This window comes from Athene noctua, chromosome 1 (assembly GCF_965140245.1).
Source record: "Athene noctua chromosome 1, bAthNoc1.hap1.1, whole genome shotgun sequence".
Classification (NCBI taxonomy): Eukaryota; Metazoa; Chordata; class Aves; order Strigiformes; family Strigidae; genus Athene; species Athene noctua.
The window spans coordinates 68,637,993-68,660,316 of NC_134037.1; the positions used below are offsets into that span (position 1 = coordinate 68,637,993).

The 22,324-nt window shown below is 42.5% G+C and overlaps 1 protein-coding gene across 7 annotated transcripts in view; it reads right to left on the reverse strand.

Annotated features, from left to right (window-relative positions):
* HIVEP2 (HIVEP zinc finger 2) overlaps nt 1-22,324 on the reverse strand; it is a 141,661-nt gene that overhangs the window by 43,091 nt on the left and 76,246 nt on the right. For 6 of the 7 annotated variants that reach the window (XM_074896457.1, XM_074896459.1, XM_074896460.1 and 3 more), the window contains one exon: nt 9,660-9,757. The exons of the other annotated variant lie outside the window; for it this stretch is intronic. The gene's annotated coding sequence lies outside the window, so the exon portion shown is untranslated. The remainder of the gene's footprint in view (nt 1-9,659; nt 9,758-22,324) is intronic. 7 annotated transcript variants of the gene reach the window in all.

Sequence of the window (22,324 nt, forward strand, 5' to 3'; positions counted from 1 at the left end):
TGGTTCGGCTTAGCACTATTCAGGGCTTTAGCCATACGCTTGGCAAATTAGCAGTACTCACCAGCAGAAGAGAGTTTCTCAGAAACACAGCCACCCAGGCTCCTGGCTGGCTCCACCTCTTGTCCACCCACTCCCAGTTTCAGACATTTCGCATTCCAAAACTGGAAGTGTCTATGTAACATAAGGTCACGTTATTGCACAATGTGCTCTGCTCCTTTCTAAGAGCCACTGCATCCTCAAAAGTACATCAACTGTAACAGCAAGAGAGCTGTTTACAGTGAGTTTCTATCTGAGTGGGAGTATTTTCTCCAAGAATCTTACAACAAGGACATGAAGTGTATGACTCTTCCCTACATTTGGTAAAATTGTTACCAAGATGGCATTTATTTCATATTTCCACATCAGCATTCCTTCCCCTTTAAGCTGCATTTTGAAAAATTGAGCATTAATTTTTACCCTTCCCCAAAGTATTTCTGTGCTGGATAATTTTAGGACATGCTAAACAGAACAATTTCTGCCTATCTTAAATTTAGAACTGAGGCCATTCGAAGCTTTTGCAATGCAACTGTGAAATATAACTGACTGTCACCAATGTGCGTTTTGCTAATATTTTTTGTTGCCAAATGAATAATTGCTATGATCCCTCCTTCATTTAGTCTTTAGATTCTAACAGGTGAATGAAATCTCCATTTCAATTATAACTGGAGAACACCACCTCTTTTAGTATAGGGGATTAAAACTGATGTGGGCTTTATTTTTTTCCCCAAAGGACAGTACACAGGTGGAAATGGTGGTGTCACATTGTGTCTTCTTTGAAACTGTTCGGCTTTGCAGTTAAAATTAAATCTTGGCTGTTAGCACTGAAAGGCTATTAGGTGTTCCCTTGAATGCCAGTGAGTTATATTGGTATCTCTCCTAAAGTCAATTTTGGACATATTTAAATAAAGAATAAATGACCAGTCCTTATGTGCCCTCTCTTCTTTCAATTCAGATTCATCACCTTTGTCCTCAGCACCACCGGGGCAGCTGAGCAGTGGGGAAGCAGAAGTGTTTGGGGCCAGGGGGTCCTAGCACCCTCTGATGAGACCAGGCATGGTGACAGGGCTAAGGGCTAAGGCAGCTCTCAAAAAGCCCTCCTGATTTCACAGCCAAGCGAGCTCTTTGTAAACTGTCACTCCCATCCTCCCAGAAGTGAAAAGGTTCAGATTCAGCAGTCAGCATTCAACAATTTGATTCAGGCCATGCAGTGAATTATGATGGCCAAAACAAACCAGTGACAGAGTAAGAAAGAGAGGGAAATTGAATCCTATGAGATGGGCAGAACAAGGGACAGAGGAGGACTTTTGCACTTATCTGCCTCATTAGATGCACTGGCAACGTGCTTTGCCGTAGGTAAGCGTAGCCTGGGATTTTCACTCTGACTCATTCATTCGGAAGATGTAACATGATTGAGAGTCAACTGCCCTTCATCCCATGAAGAGATACTTAAAATGGAGCTAATGGTTTAAAGTTACTTAGCTCCTATTTGTCTGTGAGCAAGTTAAAGGTTAGGCTGTAATATTTAACCACAACTCCCGCATCTGTCTGAGAAGCGCAGAGGCGGCTGCCTGAAGGAAAGTCAGACATCTGCCACGCTGCTTCCTGTGTGCACCAGGTGAAGAAATCTGCGCTGGCCTTCAGCCTCATGTAGATAGCGAGCTTCCTCCAGTGCAGTGGCTGTCACGCAGCATGCTTTCTGGTACAGCCCACTTCCTTCTGGGGGACATTTCCCTCAGGGACAGCAGGGGCTACTGCTCTGCACATGCCACCAGCTGCAATCATCAAATCTGCTGGCTGGTCACCATGCACTATAGCCAAAGGTTTAGTGCTTTAAGTAGAACTGGCTGCATCTCTAAATGAGAACAGGATGAAGAACTGATGATGGATAGCAAGACAAAGAGAAAGATTCATAAAAGTTTGGAGACACAGTACCATAAAGCGAACACAGCATCTACTATTCAAACTGTTACTTTAAAAAGTAAAAGTGGTATGTGCACTCATTGTTTTTTAACGTTCATCCGTAAGAGGTCACTGTGTGATACAATGAACACTTTGGTGTCAGCGGCATTCCTCTCCCTTCCCACATGCTCAGCACCAGGTGTCCAGTCACCTACAGTAACATCCCAGCCACCACCCAGCTGCCTCTTCAAGGGACAGTTCAGGCAGGCAATAAAGCAAGACGTGTGTGGGAGTCCTTCACTTTGATCGTGTGACCTTAGCCAGGTTTACAATCACTTAAAGGTACTTACTTTTTATTCCTCATTAATCTCAAATGGAATCCAAGAGCTTTACAGCTCCCATAGATGTTTTAAACAGACAGTAAAAAATACACAAAAATTTAGGAAATGGAGTTTGAACAGCAAAGGTATAAGCTCACAAACGGCCAAGGCTCCTCTGGTTTCCCTGGGTTTGGGGCCTCTATTTTAGAATCTGTTTCACTATGACATTGTATCTTCAGTAGTTAATAGATTTTTTTACAAGGGTGACTAAAATACAGTGTGGGACACAGAGGACTGTCAAGGTGGCCCGCTCACATGAACTTCTTAAGCATAAAGTTTTTGTACAGCCATTCACCATGACACAAGAGGGAATAACAGGCAGATGCAACTTAATGGCAACTAAAACTATTTTAGCTCAATTCAGCTGATCGAAGATCTTCATGGAATAAAGTGATTTAAAGGGAAGTATTTCATTCAGAGATTTCCATGGGAAAACAAAACCAAAAAAAATAAATATAGCAATATGGAGATTTTCCAGTGGAAAACTTGTTCTTGTGGAAATTCCTCTTTCAATTGACAAATTGTTTTTATGGGAAATTCCTAAGCAGCTGTAGGCACAGCCCTCATGCTGAGAAGTTTAAAAGCAGCTCATGTCTGACCCAGTGCCCTCAGATTTCCCACATCAGATAAACTGTAAGAGCAGAGCCCTCATCTTTCACTTACTCCCATGCATACCCTACAGCACACAAGCGGTCCCTCCACAGGCACGACAGTATATTGACTGCAGTGGCAGTATGCACATGTCTACAGATGGGATGCTTGGAAGATTAATCTTTTAATGTCCCAAATCAAGATTAATTACAGGCTCTTATATATAAGCTGTCCCTAATGCTCTGATACTGGTAAAGCTGTTGTTGGCTTCAGCAACAGGTTTACCTGCACTAGGGATTGCCAGCTTGGGAGAGTCTTAAATGTAGCTCCTCATGGTAGACTGCACCAGAGAGAAAACTTGCAGCTGACTTTTATGTGATTAGGTGAGTGGTCACAAATCATGGATGTAACTCCATTGTTATTAATTGTTTTACACTGGCTTAAACCCATCAATAAGAACTACATGCTCCACAGCTAACATTACAGAGAGTAAGACAAACATTTTCAGTGAGCTGGCTAAGGGTCTTCTAAATTTGCAGGGGCACTAAGTAAGTGTCTCCTTTACAGAGTGATGTTAGAAAAGCTTAAACCATTCATTACAATGCATCTTCCTTCTATCAACCACTTTAGCATGAAACATTGTACTGTATAAACAGGATAGAAATCATATTTATGCCAGGGCTCAAAGTACCTCAGAAAGTCAGAGGAAAAGCTGTTACAGTAGGCAGGCTTGCTTGTACAACCCCTCAACAGTCCAGAAAGGTACCAAGCACCTAAATCATTCATCTCAACATTTGCAGCGATTCACAGTATTTCTGCACCAACCCTGTATTTTCACACTAATACATTTTTAACACAAAATGAAATGTAGATCCCAGTGAATAAAAAAGTTAATTCTACTGGCTTTACGGGACTGGTCTTCACAACTTACTCTCAAGAGAAGACAGTGCCTCTTTCCCTTCTACCTTCTGTCCCATATAGCCTATCCAACAGTAGAGCAGATCCAGCATCCCCCAACGCAAGCCAAGCTGGAGGAGCTCAAGCATAGCAGAGCCGTGGCAGGAGCGGGAGCCCCAAGGTGCCATTGAAGAAGCTGTCAGCAGCTGGCCGCCTGCCAGGTGCTGCGGGCTACGAGGTGAAGGAGTGGACAAAGGCCACTGCTCAGCTGCTACAGTGACCTTCAGCTATGCTGATCTGCCACGGGAATGCACTCCCTGGCCATGCTCGTGTTTCTAAACTGCATGCCTTCTTGGCTATCCACAACGCTATTGTACACAAGTATGATACCGAGTTCGCACACATGCACGGCCCATGTCTGTACTACACAGTAGACCGACGAGTTCCCCTCCACTCCTGACCACAAAGTGGCCACCCAGTTACAGCAGGGCTCCTGCTGCTCTGTGCCCAGGGAACGCAGCAGCCACACGTGCTCACTGAGGCGTGCTGCAGGGCTGTCAAATCATACACACGGAGATCGAATTTCAAGCAACATGAACTTGAGAGATCAGTTTAAAAATCCTGCCTCTCTCCACCTAAAGGAGTTATTCTTTTGAGACATCACAGCAGTAAAATACAATCACGGGGAAAACCTTACTGATATAAGCTTTCTCACTGAAGTGACAAGAAGGGCATTTATTTTCAGAGTCAGACACTCAAAGGAATATCCCACATGCTAGATAGCATAAGCTGTCTTTTCCAGTATATAACCGATATTTCTACTACACTGAAACACATGTGATAAGAGAAGAGGGCCCAGGCTCTTCTCCATATTCTCTGCATACCTGTTACTATCACACAGCTGCTCTCAAGTCTACAGTTTCCTGTGCAGTACAAACTGCATACCACTTCCCCTACGGAAAAAAAAAAAAAAGAAGCCTAGCTCGTTCTTAATTGACGATGGAAATACTGTCATATTTTCCACTAGCCAAGCTTGAAACCATTACTGAATGAACCTTCATTAATTTTTCCACAACATTTTGCAGAAATGTCAGGAAACAGCTGCACGAGAAATGCTTAACTGTCCTTATCACTAGGGCTTCATTGGCTAACTTCAAATTATACAGGTTTTCTTCTTTCAAAACTCTACATTCAATGATGGTTTTTATTATTCTTTAGTTGACTGTCTCAATACACTATTTTCTCTTCAGAAGTATCTGATTACACAGGTTCAGTGGCACACAGACATTTTATGACCAGTGGAAGGATTTGTACAGTTTGGAGCTGCATACTTCTAGGAAAAGATTACTTCCTGCAGATTGCTCAGCTGTGTCTTTCTTGGATCAAATTCAATGAAATTCACAACTTGCAGTCAAATTGTATTTGCCAGTCAGACTGAATTCATTACACTGACATAAACTCTTCTTGCTGCATTTTCTTACTTTTCTCTCCTGTCCTACTCTTTTGCTTTCCCTTTTTCTCTCCCCACACTCTCATCTCTTCTTTGAGCTATACCATGTGTCCAAACTGATCATAAATGCCCTGTACATTTTCTGGCAAAAAAAAGTGGAACAGTATACGTCATCATTCCAAACATGCAACCACCAAGATGCTAGAAGGCTTCGTACAAAGCAAGAGTGCAGCCATCTGGAGATAACTGCTAGCATGGATCTGAGATTCCAGCTGGTTGAAACTTTGCAGTCCCAGAACTTTTTAGTGAAGCGTCAGTGAGCAAGACTCCGCTCGCACAGATCTGCACAGGGCACTGGATATTACGCAATTTTTCAAATATGTAAATCCTTCAAATTTCTGGTAAGAATGCAGCCAACAAAAAGCAAGGTTCACAGGATTACTTTTAAAAACTGACAAATGCTGTAGAGTTCCTTGTTTCTATTTTGAAATACTTAATTTAGCACTACTACAGCATGGCATGTTACAATAATTCTGCATCTATGTCACCGGCAGATTTAGAACTGCAATTGTTCACTCTATGTCTTCATTGAAGCTGTAAGCCTTGAATGTGTAACCTTAGGATATTTTTAGGCAGAGGGAAATACAGATGCAAACAGGTATATATACATGTATTGGAAGTTACATAAAACGAATCCCATCAAGTGTGGTTCACTGTTGATGCTGTTACCACATCCTACTCCTAACAAAAGGTAGATTACTTGCAGAAATGATACAGCCACATAAATAGAGGTTTATCTAGGCATTAGAGAGCAAGAATCCTTCCTGCTGCCTGTAATTCAAACTGATCTACATTTCTTGCTTTTTAAATGGGTCCTTCCACAGCAGCTTGCATTGCAGCACAGAATCCAGGTAGAGCTCTGCTCAGGAGGAGCCAGCCTGGGCTAGGTCAGCTCCTGAGCACCTCCACTGCCTTCCAGTGGGTACCCATATGCCTGGCAGGTCCTGGCCCACAGTGCCAAACATAGGCCAGCACTGCTATAGCATTGGTGCAGTGCCAGCTACAAAAAAACACCCCTGTTTTTAAATTAGTCTACCAAGCTATTTGCTCAGACAGCAGAAATTGCAGTACACTGTATTCTACTTAAAATACACATGAATATATATGGGTTCTATTTACAAGATATGAAATACTGCCAAAAGTATCCAATTTTTTTAAGGATTCAGTTTTATAATATGCAATGCTGAACTTCTCCTTCACGATATCCTTATCTGTCTGTGTTCTAGTTCAAAAGCAATATCTTGTGGTGCCTGAGGATTTCAAGGACCATGGCCTTCCAATATATGGCCGGTTAACACACTGCCAGCTACCCTATAGCCATCTATGACTGCACAGGAGATGCATGAAGCACGCCTTGTATATGGGGAAAACATGAAGCTAAGTTGTTAGATTTCACCAGACAAGACCTTATTTTTATCTTTCAGGAGGGGCTCTGAAATCAGCAGAGGACAAATACTGCACCCCTAGTGCACCCCCTCACCCACAGAAGGGTGTCACAGCTTCCCGAGTGGACAAGGGCTGGCGGGCGGCAGCTGCAGCAGTCGCGGGTGTTCTTTCTCCACATCCTGCCCGGCTCTGGCCCCCCATGCCCCCCAACCACCTGCAGCCCCAATGGTACCCAGGCCCTGTGGCAGCAGGGGCCGCTGGCAGCAATTCAGCCATGGCAGTGCTCTGTGCCCAGGGACTGGGAGCCTGGAAGTGGCAGAGCCCCTTTCTGCCTCCTCTGGATGTTTTCGAGTCTCTTCCCTCCCACCCCAGGCTGTGGGAAAACAAGCAAATGAATGTGTGTTGGCCCACCACCCTGCTCGGCCACCTCCTGGCTATGGAAGAAGAAACGTTTGAATTCTCTCTGACTAATAGCGGGACAAGAAACGAGTGCTCTCGCTTCCCTCCTGAGTTTGCACACCTTGAACTCAAACCACCTCAAAGCCACAGCTGCCTCCTATTCACACCATCCGCAATGAGCAGCAGGATCTAGGGGCAATGTCATCACAAAAAAGAGAGACCTTGAACTTGCTTCACCCTTTGAATAGTCATTTATATTTGAGCAAAGTGGATAACAGCTCTAGGGTAGTGGCATTTTATGCTCGTTCGGCATTCACTTTACCCAGGTATAAACAGCAAAAGGTTTCAGGCAGTAGAGAATCGGGACTAGTAACTTCAAAGGATTCTCAGAGCCAAAATAAAGCAGCTAGTCCTCCACACCATGGCTTGTGCAATCTCCGTCTGCTGCAAGAATCGTTCCCTGCAGGGCGCTGGGACTGCTGGTTTGGCAGCATTGCATGCTCCAGCCTTCAGAGAAAATGTGCCCTCCTATCGTCCCGTATCTAGTGGTGGAATCAGACTGCTAGCTTTCATCTCTAAAGTAGACAGCAATAGGGTTCGGTTTCCTAATGGGAGCCTTTTATTAGCTCACACAGTGTATTTACTACCAGTAAATATCAGTATTTAGTGCTTGCCTTAATATCCTTAGCACACAAGGTAGTGGTACATATTATCATAGTTACAGTAACATTGGTCTGAACTATGCTAATTGAGAGCATCATTCTAAAATTGAACTGTTCCAAACAAAAAAGTAAAGCGTGCCATTACTCGGCTGACACATTATCAGGATGAGTTCTCAGTGTACAAGAGAGCCACAGCAATAAGGGCCCAGTGCACAGAAGTACCATTAAGTTATACACTAATGAAACCTGAAAAATTTATGCTAAAATGCCATTTCAGAGGATGGCCACCATGCTCTTGTGTATCAAAGTTCTCAGTTTTCCACTTAAATCCTGCCTGGTGAGTCAGGATGTGGCTAGGTTTCTGTACTGCAGGAGTATTCCATTACTCCTGCTTATAAATTTCACACACTGTTAATGATTCCCAAACTGGCAACAGAGCTCAGGGGTACATGAGGACCGATTGATTTTCCTGCTGAACTTTCAACATAAATTCCACAGGACCTATGGCAGGGATGGATGATGCTTTCTTTTTTGCTGACATGTTCATTGGTAACACCCCTGCTGAGATCCATAAGGTCACACGCTCTCACCCACCCAGGTGATCGCAGGCTGTACAGAAAGATCTTGGTTAGCTCTTGGAGACTGTCGAGGGGAAAAAGTGCAATGCAGATGCACACAACTTCCACTGCCAGGACTTGGAGAGGGATCCATAAGAAGAGATATCCCATATAGCACCACCCTGGGCTGCAGAATATTTGGGATCAGTTCCAGGTTTGAGCAAAGGTTCAAGGAACAGCCCACCTCAATTTAACCCTCTCCACTCTTTCCTTCATATATAGAATGAAACATAGGTCCAACTCCATTTATATAGTTCTGAAAAGCCTGAGTGTTTTATCTCAAAATACATTCTGCGTTTTCTTTGAACACCTTCTCCTGGGGTCATATCATCACATGAGAATCTCCAGTGTCTTCCTTATATGCCTAGCTCCTATGGTGGCAGATAAATATTGGATAAGTAAAAAAAAAGTAAAAATTTCTCACTATTTCAAGCCAGTCTCATTAAATTCTGAGGGCTAAAAATTATCTGACCACCAAGGATGTGCCCATACAGAGAAGATTAGAGAAGAAGAGCTTCTCAGTGTCTCGGGTCTCCTCCAGCAACAAAAGTAACTCTGTACTGCACGCAGGCACAACTTTGAGGCAAAGTCAATGTGAAACCTGGCCAGACTGTGACTACCAACCCAAATAAACGTGGAGCTGCAATGAGTAGCCAAAATCAGACCTTTTCTTACAAGATAAACTGGCTTCAAAACTATCTGATGCCACAGTAAGACTGCTGTTGGGTATCCACTAACTTTGAGCTAGCTTGCGTGTCATACTACAAAGTCAGCACTTTCATAACTGCAGTTTCTATGTGCCCAGTGTTCAAGACCCAGAGGAAAAAATAAACCAGTATTGTCAATGGAACACTTGAAACTGCAAGATAGTGAAGCAAAAATCACCAACTTATACTTTAGGAAAATTTAAAAATGAAAAAAAATAATTTCAGATATCAAAACTCCACTCACTATTTCTTCTTGTACAAGTCAATTTTTTTGTTTATTTGGTTCAAAAACCATGCTCCCTGGATGCTTGATGGAAGAACTGGATAGAGGAAAGTGGCAAACCAAATATGTGGACAAAGCAAAGACAGTACTTTCAAATGAACAGAAATATAATCTGCCCCCAAAAATGCCTCTGATTTCAGCAAGAGCTGACTTCAGTTGTAACAAAAGGACATGTAATCAGTATTTAAACGTGAGTGACTACCACATAAAGCCTTCTGAGAATGAAAAACTATCCACTCGGGCCCACTCCCTCAGTTCACTCAAACTCATCCATTGTTTTCTCTCCTACCTGGCTGCTGCCATCAAAGGTGCAAGTGAGTAATGGTTCCAGTCAAGGCAATTTGGTTCACCACTCCAGCAAATGTGGCTGTTGACTCTCTCCTCCACCTATTTGGAAAACAAATATGAAAGATTTTTAAGGATTGTGGTCGATTTAGCCTGTTGTTTGATTTTATAACCTAATTGACATTATGGCGTTTACTACATCAATACGTGTAGAGCTTCAGAGATTCAGTCACAATCCTTCTCGCTACTCCGGTTCTTTTTCCCTCAGAGCATTGTGGCACTAGCAATCAACAGCTGTCCTGTGGTTTCCAACTTGCTGTGGGCTAGAATACACATCGACTGATATATTCTGAGGTCGAAACAATAGACACACAAGAGCAAAAGGTGCACATAATGATGTATTTTCAAACATGACGTATAAAACACAAAGCACGGAAGTGCCTTTGTAGTCTATTTACCTTTAGGGCTTGCAGTTCCAGGTTTTCTGACTAATTTCTGCCTAATTTTGAAAAGATCATGCCCAAATCAGAATTTAAAGCACATATTTTTGAATTAAATGCAAATACTTTTCTGTTATTAAATCAGAGCACTGCAATTGTCTTTCATTCTGCTTCTTTCCTGTCTAGCGCTGTGCTGTGAAAGTGAGATCACATCTAAAAATTCCTTTCCATATGATGCCAGTCTGTTTGCGAAAATAAGTTATTAGTGTACACTCTGACAATCACTCATAAACCTTACATCTCTCTTCACATGTGATGGTACTCTGGGAAAGACCACAAAAAGGCACTTTCTGTATACAAAAGACCTGCTGTAGGCATGTGTGCAGGAGTGCATGCACGGCTGTGCATGTGTGGCACAGAGCACCAGGAGATGTGTTTGTTAATGTGTTAGACGCGTTAGACAGCCACAGGCTGCCCTATTTACACCTGCAGGGAGGGGATTATTGAATAAATGGAGGCTACCCTTCATCAGGGCATAGAGACAATGCACTAGGAACTGGAGACTCATTTCTAATTTGCACATAATAGAGCTGGCTGAAATGCCCACCTCATTAATAACTGAAACAAACCTTCAGTGATCTTCTAGTGATCCAATGGGCCTGGCTGTTCTGATTTTGTTGAAGACCAGCCTGAACACACAGACAACCACAGAGCACATTTTGCCCAGGGCACTTGCTTTCACGCTTCCCTGTGTCCCTGAACATCCACACGTGAGATGCCACACCCCAGTTGATGTGACAGGGATGGGCGATGAGTGCAAGGCATCCCAGGGTGGATGTGCTCCTGGACAAGTCTGCATCCCAGAGGAGCACAGTCCCTGCAGGAAGGGCAGCTTGTGTCGCCCCTTCTCCTGCTCTTTGTCCTGGCCATGATGCTGAGCCCATCTGAGGTCACTGTCTCAGGGCAGTCAGGTCACTGCAGTAGGTGAAGGTACCTGTTCCTCAAGGGCTTACACACATCATAGCAGAAGAGCATGCCAGAGGACTTGGGACAGGAAAATCTCAAACATAGAACACAGATCTGGCCTTGTAGATCTGTGCCCGTGGTCTGACCATACTGGCACTGAAGACAACAGCAAACCTCCCTCTGCTTCCAGCAAGTGCCACAGCTGCCCATGCTGCCCCATACACAGGGCACAGCCTCTCCACCATGGAGGGGGCGACGCACAGTACTTCCACCCCTAACAGAGTGCAGATGTGAGCTGGTAGAAACAGGTTGACAAAAGCTGAATGGTAAAGCAGGCCTGGAACTGATTAGCAATAAAAGGCATATGCTCTGCTTTTTTTTTTTTTTTGCTTTTTTTTTTCCCCTGTAACGTTTGCTATCAGCAACAAAAACAAATAGCAAACGATAATGTGTTACTGACCAGCAATGTCAACAGTGGTCTATACAGGCATCTGAGTATATAAAATAACATATGCTCTGGCTCCAGACCTTGACTCTTTATCACATCAATGTACAGCTTTCTAGGAAATTATCTGGACGCGGAGCCAGGAACCACTTTTGAACCTTTGAACAGACAGGGCCCAATACGGTTTTAATCTATGAGTGAAACCTTGGCACGGCTAGACTCAAGGGCAAAACTCTGTTTTTAGCAGGGCCAGTATTTCATTTGCTACTTTTACAACTGGCCTGAGAAAAGTCCCAGTCGAAAAACAAAGCAAATCAATAAAGAAGTGATGAGTCCTTATTCTCCCATCCTTCAGCAGGACCTAGGGGGACTCTGAATTGCAGCATCTTCTCCCTGGTGTGGCATGATTACCTTCCAGCCCCCAAGCAGGTCACCCTGTGCTTTCATAGGCATAACTGACTTTAGCGATGTTGGCTATACTTGCACACAGTTATTTTTAATTAATGTGCATTGTGAATCAGTTTATTTAATCCACAACCCAGAGACACAGGTCTTTATTCTCATTTACACTAAATCTTCTCTATAGCACCCTAGAAGGAGCAGAGGGGACCTTCATGAAGAGAGAATGAATCCATAAGTGAAAAAGATGTAATTTATAAAACAAAATCATGTTGCTGCTGCTCCAGCTTCATAAAGAGTACTTAAAATTAATTCCATGAGGAACACTATATTCAATTTTCCCTAATTTTTTTTTTTAGTTCTTAACCGATGGGAACCAGCATCTTCCCTCTCACTGTGGTAACCTCACTGTCTCCAACAGCATTCCTCAAAGGATACCTTAGCATCTGATCCAAGCGTGAAAGACTCCCCCTGATTTCAGTGAAGGCTGGATCGTTTTCTTGAGTCTTTAAGAAGCTTAATTGTTACTTACAATTGGGTAAAATATTATCCAGAGCAAGATCTGGTAAAGGACAGTATGACTTTGTTTAGCCAGTACTACTGCATCTCCTTACTAACCTGCCATCTTATGGCAGCACTGGTGCTAGAAAACAGGACGTGGTGTGAGAGGACAACCTGCAGAGTCTCTAACAAACCCAGATAATGCATGTGTCATCAAACAGGATTTTACAGCCCAATTAAAACTCCCAGAGGCATTGTTGTGATACTAAACCCAGGAACTCTTAATTTGTTTTTATCACCACATTAGTAAAAATTTGTGCAATCCTTGTTTCTTTGGCAGCAAAAGTATAAATGAACATGCCTTCACTGACTGCCCACCAAACACAGACAGCAGTGCCACCACTGCTGCTGAGCATTTGCTAGTGCTTGGTCATATCTGGTCATGACTCTCCTAACCTGCTGTAATTGTTTGCCAGCTGTTGAAACTAAGATTAAACAAGCACATCAGAAGGGAAATGAGCGTATGAGAACCATGGTATGTCTTACTGCTTGGAAGAGTTCTTTTCAACTTGAACTTTGTACGTCAGACACTTGGGGAATAGCCTTTTCCACAGGACCTGGAAACACACAGGCAGAAGTGCTCTGATAATGACTCTTACACCATCTGCTTTTGAAAGACTGCGAGCTTCTCCCTTGGAAGCTCCCGTAACCATTTTGTAATTGTAAAACTACACCTTCCATGGTGAAACAAAAATGTAGCATAGGCAACATTTCACCATAAAGATTAATTCATTTCATGGATCAACAGGAAGGATGACTTTGGTTTACATCTTATACATCTGTTACACTGACACTGTAAGGTTACTTACGGGTAGGGGGGTGACAGGGAGATTCCTGTGCACTTTACAAGGTAAAAAACATCAGAAATCTCACGTGTATTTTAATCAGAAACTAAAGTTTAAGCAAAGCAACTGGATAATATTTATTTTAGTGCTAATTATTCAAATGTTCTGAAATAGCACAATAAATGGGTGAGATTGCCTCAAGAGTGCAAAGGGCAAGTAAAGCCATGGCCGTGTTACACCTGAACTGGCTTGTAGCCAGTAGCATTCCAGCATAGACTGCACCTTACCATGGTTTGGGAATTTACCTAAAGCCTAAGTTTGACCTGGTCTATAAGAAAGACAAGTGACATGTAAATGGCAGCCAGGTTCTAGGATTGCATAGGATAATTCCTATCAGAGCCAGGCAACACAGGTAGAAAAACATGCACACTTCTGCAGCGTACACACCACCACTGTATGAGCTTGAATTCATGGTTGGTTACTCAAAGCAGTGAGGCTGTATAAAAATCTCCCACTTCTTCTCTATGGGTTCAAATGTCCATTTACAGATGTTTTCTTACTAAATACAATAAATTGACCCTGCAAGCTTCTGTACTGTGGTATATAGAGACTGTGAATCAAGTCTGTGTGGATTTTCTCTTTGCCCACTTTCTCCTTTTCAAACACAGAAAGTCTGGAGAACTCTATGAATTACAGTCTGTAATGGGAGAAGTAAGAAGTCTAAAATTTGCTTGATTGCAGCTATGATGCATTAAACTCCAGGCATCAATCTCAACCTCAGTACCTCTTCTCTGAATGGGCACTATTTTACAATTACCACTCTCTAAACAAAGCACAATTTATTATACACACAATTTGATAGCTACAGGAGCTAAGACTAGAAGCAAAAATGTCTTCCTACTTGAGGAAGGTAAAAGCAATGTCATACTTTAAATTGACTACACATGATCAATGGCAGAACACAGTCATCTGAGAAATGATGTTCACGTCTTGATCAAATGCAATCATACCATATGCAATTGAATTTGGAAAAAGTGGAAGAAAATTATTCCCATTACTTTACTGGTGTTCTTAATGTGTTCACACAAATCATCTGTGAATAGATGAATTAAAATACTTACAGTGTCTCTACCTTTGCCCTCTTAATTCCAGGTCATTCTGGCAGCTCTCAATACTGCAGAAATAGGTTTTCCTTAGTTTGATGAAATAAATGTATCAAATCTTGAACTACCTCCAAAGTTAAAGGTCTATAATTTATTTTTTGAATCAAATGTCTCTATGCTGTAAACACTTTTGTCTTCATTACTAAAACAGAAAGACATTTGAAGCCTAATTTATTTTTCAGTATTTATGTGGGCTTTTTCCCACATTTTTCTCAATGGGAGTGTGATAGCCCATTTAAATTTTGTTTATTGACAGTTTTTCTTCATTTTAGTATCCTGCATGCTAGCACCATGCTACAGATCTGGACCAAGAAATCTTTGTAAAATTTTCATTTATTGAAATTTATACATGCATGAATTTATATGCATACAGACTTGTGTGTCTATACATAAATAAGATATATATATACGCATATATGTATATGCATATGTGTGTATGTATACATATTATATAAGTAAAAATAGGCATATCCACTAACATGTGTGTGCTAACGGAGCTGGTTTTATTGTCTCTCAAGCTCTGCGAAAAGTTAGCAATCAGAACAAAATTTACCTAGAAGATGTATCATGCCAAATGACTTTTGGAACTTCACCTATGAACTTTGACTACTTTTCACATAGGTGATTCACTTTATTAAAATCAAGTACACAATTTCTTCTTTGGATCCTCCTTACATTATCTCCTCTTTACCCAGAGCCCATTCTGCGCAGGATCTTACTTTGATGCCACTGTTGGAACTATGATTTTGGGTTACTTTTTTTTCACTTCAGCTGGGAGCTAAATTAGCAAGAGCACATCCCCCTAAGTATAGGTCCATAACCTCACTGCAAATAACAGTTTATACACTGCAAGCTGAGATCAGTGCCCTCACTAACCAGTCTTGATGCTTTTAGACAATGGTCAGGCTGACAACTGACACAGTGTCCATATACGCACATTGCTCAACCCATTTGCCTAGCCTGCTGTTGCCAAGAGAAGAGGGCTGTTTGTGCAGGCAGCTGGCAGCAAGATGCGAGTACCTCTTGGCGATCCTCCGAGAGTGGGCAGAGAAGGCGAAAACATCAGGTCTCAGCCGAGCCCAAGACAGCATTTCAGGTAAAGCTCATGCTCTATGCAATCCAAACAGGCTTCAGCAAAATCACCACAAGGAACCTCCTACACCGAGTGCCTTGATTTTCTTTCCATATTTGAATGACTACCCTGATATGACACCTGTGTGTTGGGAAAAAACCAATACAGCCAGGTGTACAGTGAAGAAACTGAGGCAGAGCCACTCGTGGCTGCCAAGCAGGCAGGCTGCAATGCAGCAGGTGTCCTGTAAGCCAAGGACAATCACTTGAGCTGTCAAAATTGTCTCCGTCTCCACAGAAAAACCATCATGAGTTCAATCCCATGGCAGAGCAATGGCAACAGTACTGGACAATCTCAGCAATACATGAAAGCTAACTTGCCCCTGAGAAGCTGGCCACTAGTCAGACATGCAGGACACCAGCAGGGAAGTGTGATGCCTGGAAACAACAGAAATTTGTCAGCGGGCAAAATGATCTAAGGACTTCAGGTCTGTTTACAGAGTTTTGGTTGTTGTTACCTGCAAAATCTAAGCCAATGTTCTCTATAAAATAAAACTAAGACCTCAGAGGGACTGGTGTTAACGTCAAAGCACAGAATTCATTCAAGGCACACTGGATTTACACCAGATAAGCTGAGATAATTCTCTGACACTACGCTCCTGGTTGCAAAGACAGCTTGTACAGCACAGGATATGTTACTTGCGGTTTCAGGTTGGCAGCCACAATGAAGAACCATCACTGGCAGCTGATCATTTGTCTTAAAAATCTGAATGGGCCATCAAGACACCTCTGACCACACACTTTGTCAGCACTTCTGCTGGGTGCTGTGTGACTTCTTTACAAGGAGACAAGTGCTCCACCTCCCTATCCCTTGTTATTGTCACATCTAGAAAGGGGCTGTTTAAAGTGTCCTCCTTGCCAGTGCCTCCACACGGGTCCGCCAGGTCTAAAGACAGACAAGAGAAAGGCAGCAGTGGAGTCTTGGGTCCTCCTCAGGGAGACAAGATCTGTCTGCACTGATGTCACTCTGCTCTTGGTCTGTGCTCAGTAAGTCAGTAATTTGTCATGAGCGTGGGCCCTATCCATACATGGCAGGCTGGAGGAGGAATGACCTCAAACTCCGCTTCTAATCCAGGGGGTGTTGCCAAAGCACAGTGTTTGAGTTTGATGCATGAAGCACAGAGGTATTTTCAGCTCCTGAATCACACTTTTGGCTCCACAGCTAACTTGAATTTCTCCTTAGTTTTGTTTGCAATTTTTCACCTTCTGCAATCACCACTGACTCTCAGAAAAAGAAAATAAATTGTTATGTTAAAGGAAAAAAACCCAAATGGTCATAAATACAAAGATTTTTTTTTAAATCACTTTTATTTTAATAACTTCTATTTTATTCTCTTTCATGTGTGGAGAAGTGGAGTTAAACAAATTACTAATAGATCGGTGGTGCATCACAAATGTCTGGTTTCTTTATTTCACATTCTAAAGATATGCTACTAAACACTGCCAGTGAATGTTTTCTAATGATTTTGGTGTCCAACACAAGAATGAAGCGGTCTGAAAAATGAGGCAGTGCAACAGCAAGCAGTTAGCCTCAATACAGCTACAGGAGAGCTTTCAGCTATATATTCCTATAGCTGAAGCAAAAATATTTTTATATACTTGTCCCATGAAACCATATCGACTCGACCACAATTCACAACCATAATTTGAAACTCGCAGTAAAGAGAAAGCAAAACCTCATTTTACAATACAAAGGGACTAAGTTTAAATTGGCATATCCTGCCAATTACAACTGCATCACCTCTCTGCCACTACAGCCTGAGCCTGCTCTCACTGAATTCAGCGGGAAAGCTCCAGCAGACATATTACACCTCAGTCACAGCTAAGCAAGTCATTTAAGCATATGCTTAATTCCATCTCTAATCAGTAAAACCAGTTCAGCAAAGCATGTGCCCGAGTCAAAAGTGAATAGGTAGCGTGCATCCTTCTGAATATGGGTTTTTCACAAACTATGTTGCACAAAACTGTCCTCAATTTCCTTTAGAGCTTATCATGCTAAAAGAAGGTAGAATTCAGCTGTTAATCAAACTGTAACTTATGCATGTAAAGTACTAGTATTTTTAACTCATCCATAGATTGGTTAAGCAAAAACAAATTTTAAAAAGCCATGGGAAGTATCTTTGAAATGGACACAGACAGACATACCCATGGATTGCAAGGGAATGCAGAGGTGGAAGGAGGTAACACAGAGAAGATGAGGTAAGCTACCACAGGAAATCCCATCATTCAGAATTGATGATGAGCATCTCTGAGCCTTTTCACAGAGTGAATTGGGAGCTTTCTTATCACTGGAAGAAGAGTGGAAAATAATGGGCTTTTGAACTTCTCTGTTTCCATTTCCATCCCATGGGAATGAGGAAAGAGTAGGGATAATGAACACACCACTTTGATAAGGAACATGGCTCTTGATGCACTGAAGTAACTGGACAGCCTCTAAAGACATCTGAAACCTTTTCTTTTCCTCTTTAAATTTCCTTTAGTCTGCTACATTAATCTAACAGAGACAACTTCCAGGCAAGCACGGATCCCCAGGAGCATTCCTTGACTGCAAACTAGTGGGGCTGTAACTGGTCACAGGGAATTTACACTCAGTAGCAGGCTGCACTACTCACCTGCCTCTGCCCTTCTCTGCAGATGAAGAGGCCTTATCTACCTTTTCATTTCATGTCAGAGATCAGGCATCAATTACAAACACCACACGGATGCCCTCAATTATGCCCAGGTGCCTGAGGCTGCTTCCTCCCAAGCAGGTCCCCCTGGCTGAAAGCTGGGGAAGACATGGAGAGGGGAGCACTGAGGGCCAGGCTCTACCTGTTTTCTAGCTCCTCCAGGCTGCCCTCTTGGTTTGTTCTCCGTTTGAGATTACAGTCTGTCCCTGCCCCAAAGGCACTGTGAGCTGTAGAATATAAATACTTGCAGAAATTAAACAACTCCAGCAAAATACACATTATGCAAACATCTCCTCTTCCCAGATGACACAACATGGAAAACCAAGCAGAAACAAAAACCGACCAAACAAAGCACAGAGGCATTGTGGAAAAAAAATCATTTAGCGAAGAGCTTCTCTGCTCTCCTTACAGCCATTAGGACAGCGATAATGCTGAAATGGCTGGTCAGCCCTGAAAATTGGATAAACTGAGACACAGAAGAGACAATTGAAAGCAAGGAGACAGACAGCAAAAATAAGTGAGACAACAGATGGAAAGCAGAAATACAATGTCTAAACTGCTGCTGTAATTCTGCTAGTAAAAAGCATGTCTGAGCGTAGTTCAACTTGCTTTCCTATTTTGGAGAGGGCAAGAGTTTTCTTTTTACAAAACCCAACTTGTTAGCAAAACTGCCATGGGTTCTCCCTAGATAGTTTGTGGGACAGGAAAATTATTTCACTCCATACCTAGGAGTGAAACAACACTGGTGTCCTAATTATCCTAGTACTGTTGGGGATGGAGAGAGGGGTCACATCATTAAAATCTATATCCACAAGTGCAAGAGCTGTGTTTTAGTTGCTGCTGCCCAGGGGTCAGTCACAGGAATTGTGAAGAGCTCTCCGGTGGCAGCACAGCTTCCTTAGCCTTTCTCCTTTACTAGCATGAGTATTATAATCAGGCAGGAAAAGGGTAGCTATTGTTCTAGTACAATTTTTATAGACTAATTTGGCAGTGTATGTAGAAGGGGTTTAGTATAGTTTTGATAACACACTTAGTATGGAAAAGAAAGATTTCCACATTGGCCAAAGAAACAGTTGTGGCAAGACTACCTATTTTTAACATGGTTTATTCCTAGCACTATTTCAGACACAGCATTTTCTCTCCCATCTGTTGACACAGTTGTTCTGTTTCTTTAAGGACACAGTTGTCTGTCTCTTGGGGAAGAAAAAACCCAACACCTTCAATAGTTTCAAAGAAAAAACCGAGACAAACCGAATCAAACAGTGATCTGGTCAAAAGGTAATGCTGGCAAAGCTTTATGACCGAAATATAGAGCAATTCTTCAGATACCTCTTAAAATTTACATCACGTTTTGGCCTCTGTGGCATTTTAAGCGCTACTGTGGATTTTTAAAATTCTAACTAAGATGGTTTATTGATCTAAGGAGTCTGACTGCAAACTTGCCATCAGAGCGACATATCAGTCTGCTCAGGAGAAATGCTGCCACAAAAGCACAGACCAAGATACAAGCCCTTTCCTTAATAAAGGAAGTAAAATGTAATGAGAGCATCAAGGGGAAAAAAACCCAAAACTCAAAGTCTGATAAAAATTAAAGTGGTAAAACAGGACAAAACGTTAAGCAATCCTTCTGAGACATGGGTTGCCAGGCTGTTTTCTCTGATTTTTGATGATAGGGTTTTTTTTCTCATTGGACCACTAGAGTTCATTGTTATGATCTCCCTGGCAATCTGAAAACTTTACCTCCTCTCACAGGCATTTCAGGCAGCTTGAGAGTTTGTAGGTGGAAACAAATAAAACTGAAGCATGGCTGAGGTGGGACCTCTGCAGATCACTAAAGCAACCTCAATTCTTGTAGGACAGCCTCTTTGCTGGAAAAGTTGCAGTATGAAAACCTGATATATTAAAGGTCAAGACTCCAATACAGAGCAGACTCATCCATATTGTGTTTTAATTTCTTTTTACGCTGAGAGGTACCTAGGCACCTGAAGAGGTGACAGAAAGATAAATCATGCATGACAAACTGGAACAGAAGACAAGGCTGTATCCAGAATAGGATAACTCTGCTGGTGCAGCTGTCCTAGCAAACTGTACTGACAGTGTGTTCCCATCACAGCCTTCATTCATACCAGCAAAATCATGTTATTTGCTGGCACAGCTTTTTTCCTGAGGTCCTTCTTTCCTCATCCAGCAAGTGAAGTAAAGGTTTGTCCTAAGCATATCCACAGTGAGAGCTTTTGTGCCAGTCAGGGATCAAGTCAAAGGATCAAGCCTCTTTATGCCTTTGGTCAAGACAGCTATGACAACAACAATCTGTAAAATAGGCATGTTATTCCTTTGACTGGAGTGAGAAGCCCTTCATAAACACTTCAATACTGGCTTCTGCCACTAACTGGAGTCTTACCATCTCAGCCACTTCTGCAGAAATGCAGAGAGAAAATGACTCACCACACGTGCCCTGATGGGAAAGGTTATGGTATTTCCACATGTAAAGGAAGTCTCCAGCATGCCTACAGCTGACCCCAGCTGCTGCTCCACCATCGTTTTGGAGGAGAAATCTCACCCACCTAGCCCTGCCCACAGCAGCAAGGCTCAGCCCAGGCTGAGCACTCTTCCCCAGAGCTGTGGGAAGAGGGAAGCAGACAGTGAGCTTGGTGCTGGTGCTTTCTGCAGGCAGAGCCTTCTCCCTGGGTGGAGAAGGGAGGACCACAATGTACAGTGACATGGGAAAAATCATGCCAAAACAAGTGCCTGGGACTAGGTGGGCAGCTTTAGGAAAACAACCAAATTCACTAAGTAATCATGAAAATCACAGCTGATTTGAGATGTATTTTAAAAGAAATTTGTAGATCTGCTTTCAGGAGCTGTGTGAAAAGAAATTTTACAGGTATGCTATATGTTATGACCTACTGGTCACAATCACCCAAGTGATTTAATATTTTAACACTGATGTCTATTATTTTCATAAGAGAACGGGAGGTGACTTTAACATGCCCTTGAGGAAATTAAGATCAGTGAGGTATCTGGCAGCATATTCATACATAGTTTTCAGCCTGTTAAAAAGGGCTCACCTGCTTACCTGCCTTTGGTTTAGCAACATCTAGAGCTGTGGTTCTTGGCCACTCAAGATTCTCTAATTTCTTTACAAGACATGCAGTACACATTTCTGGAAGGTTGGACCTAATCCAGACTACTATGGTTTCCATGGACAGGAAGCTTGAAGTTTTGGGACTGAAACAGCAGGAGGCTGAAAAGAAAATTGAGGACCTGGAAATGACAACTGATGGACCTGATGCAACCATCACCAAGAACACTGCAGCTCTGAAAAATGTAATCAATAGCCTGGAGAATAATCTCAGATAAAAGGATAGGTTTTGGAGGACAAGTACAGTTACAAGACAGGTTCTAGTATAGTTTTGCATATGAATTTCAACCAGCTCTCCACAACATCATGTAGGAACAACACAATACAAAAGCCTGTGGCTATCCAATCTACCCCAGCATGTCTCATTTAAAGGAAGACTGCTGGTGGCTAAGATCTATGACAGAAGCCCTCTTCCTCTAGCTGTGGAAGCTGAACTTACTCCTGTCCCCACTTGCTCCTCACTAGCTGGAGGCTCACGTTTCCTACCTCAGTCAATGTGAGCCCTCCACTGACCTTCAACCCAAGCCAACCCAGATGGCTTTTCCCAGTGTAAGAAACAGAGCACTTCCACAGCTCTTTCCACAAGTACAGTGGTGGAGTAGTAATTTCTAGATAGTAAATAATGATGATCCATGGGCAATGTCATCTTCAATCTTTATGACCCCCTGCAAAGGCAACACCTGTCCACTATCTGAGATTTGCAGCACAGATGAAGAGTTACAGAAAAGGCAAGATGGAAAGTTTCAGTTTTCTTATCACTGCAGTACTAGCTGAAGAAACTAAACTTAAAAGCTCTAAGTAACAATTCTCCATGATGCAGTACTTGACAGAAGACTCATTACTTTAGGGCAGACACACAGCTTTTATCCTGAATTTTCAGGACTCATGAATGTTGCTGTGGGCAAAGTGCTACCCTGATAGCCTTCTGTGACAGCCAAAACAACAGATCAGAATAAAAGAAAGACTCT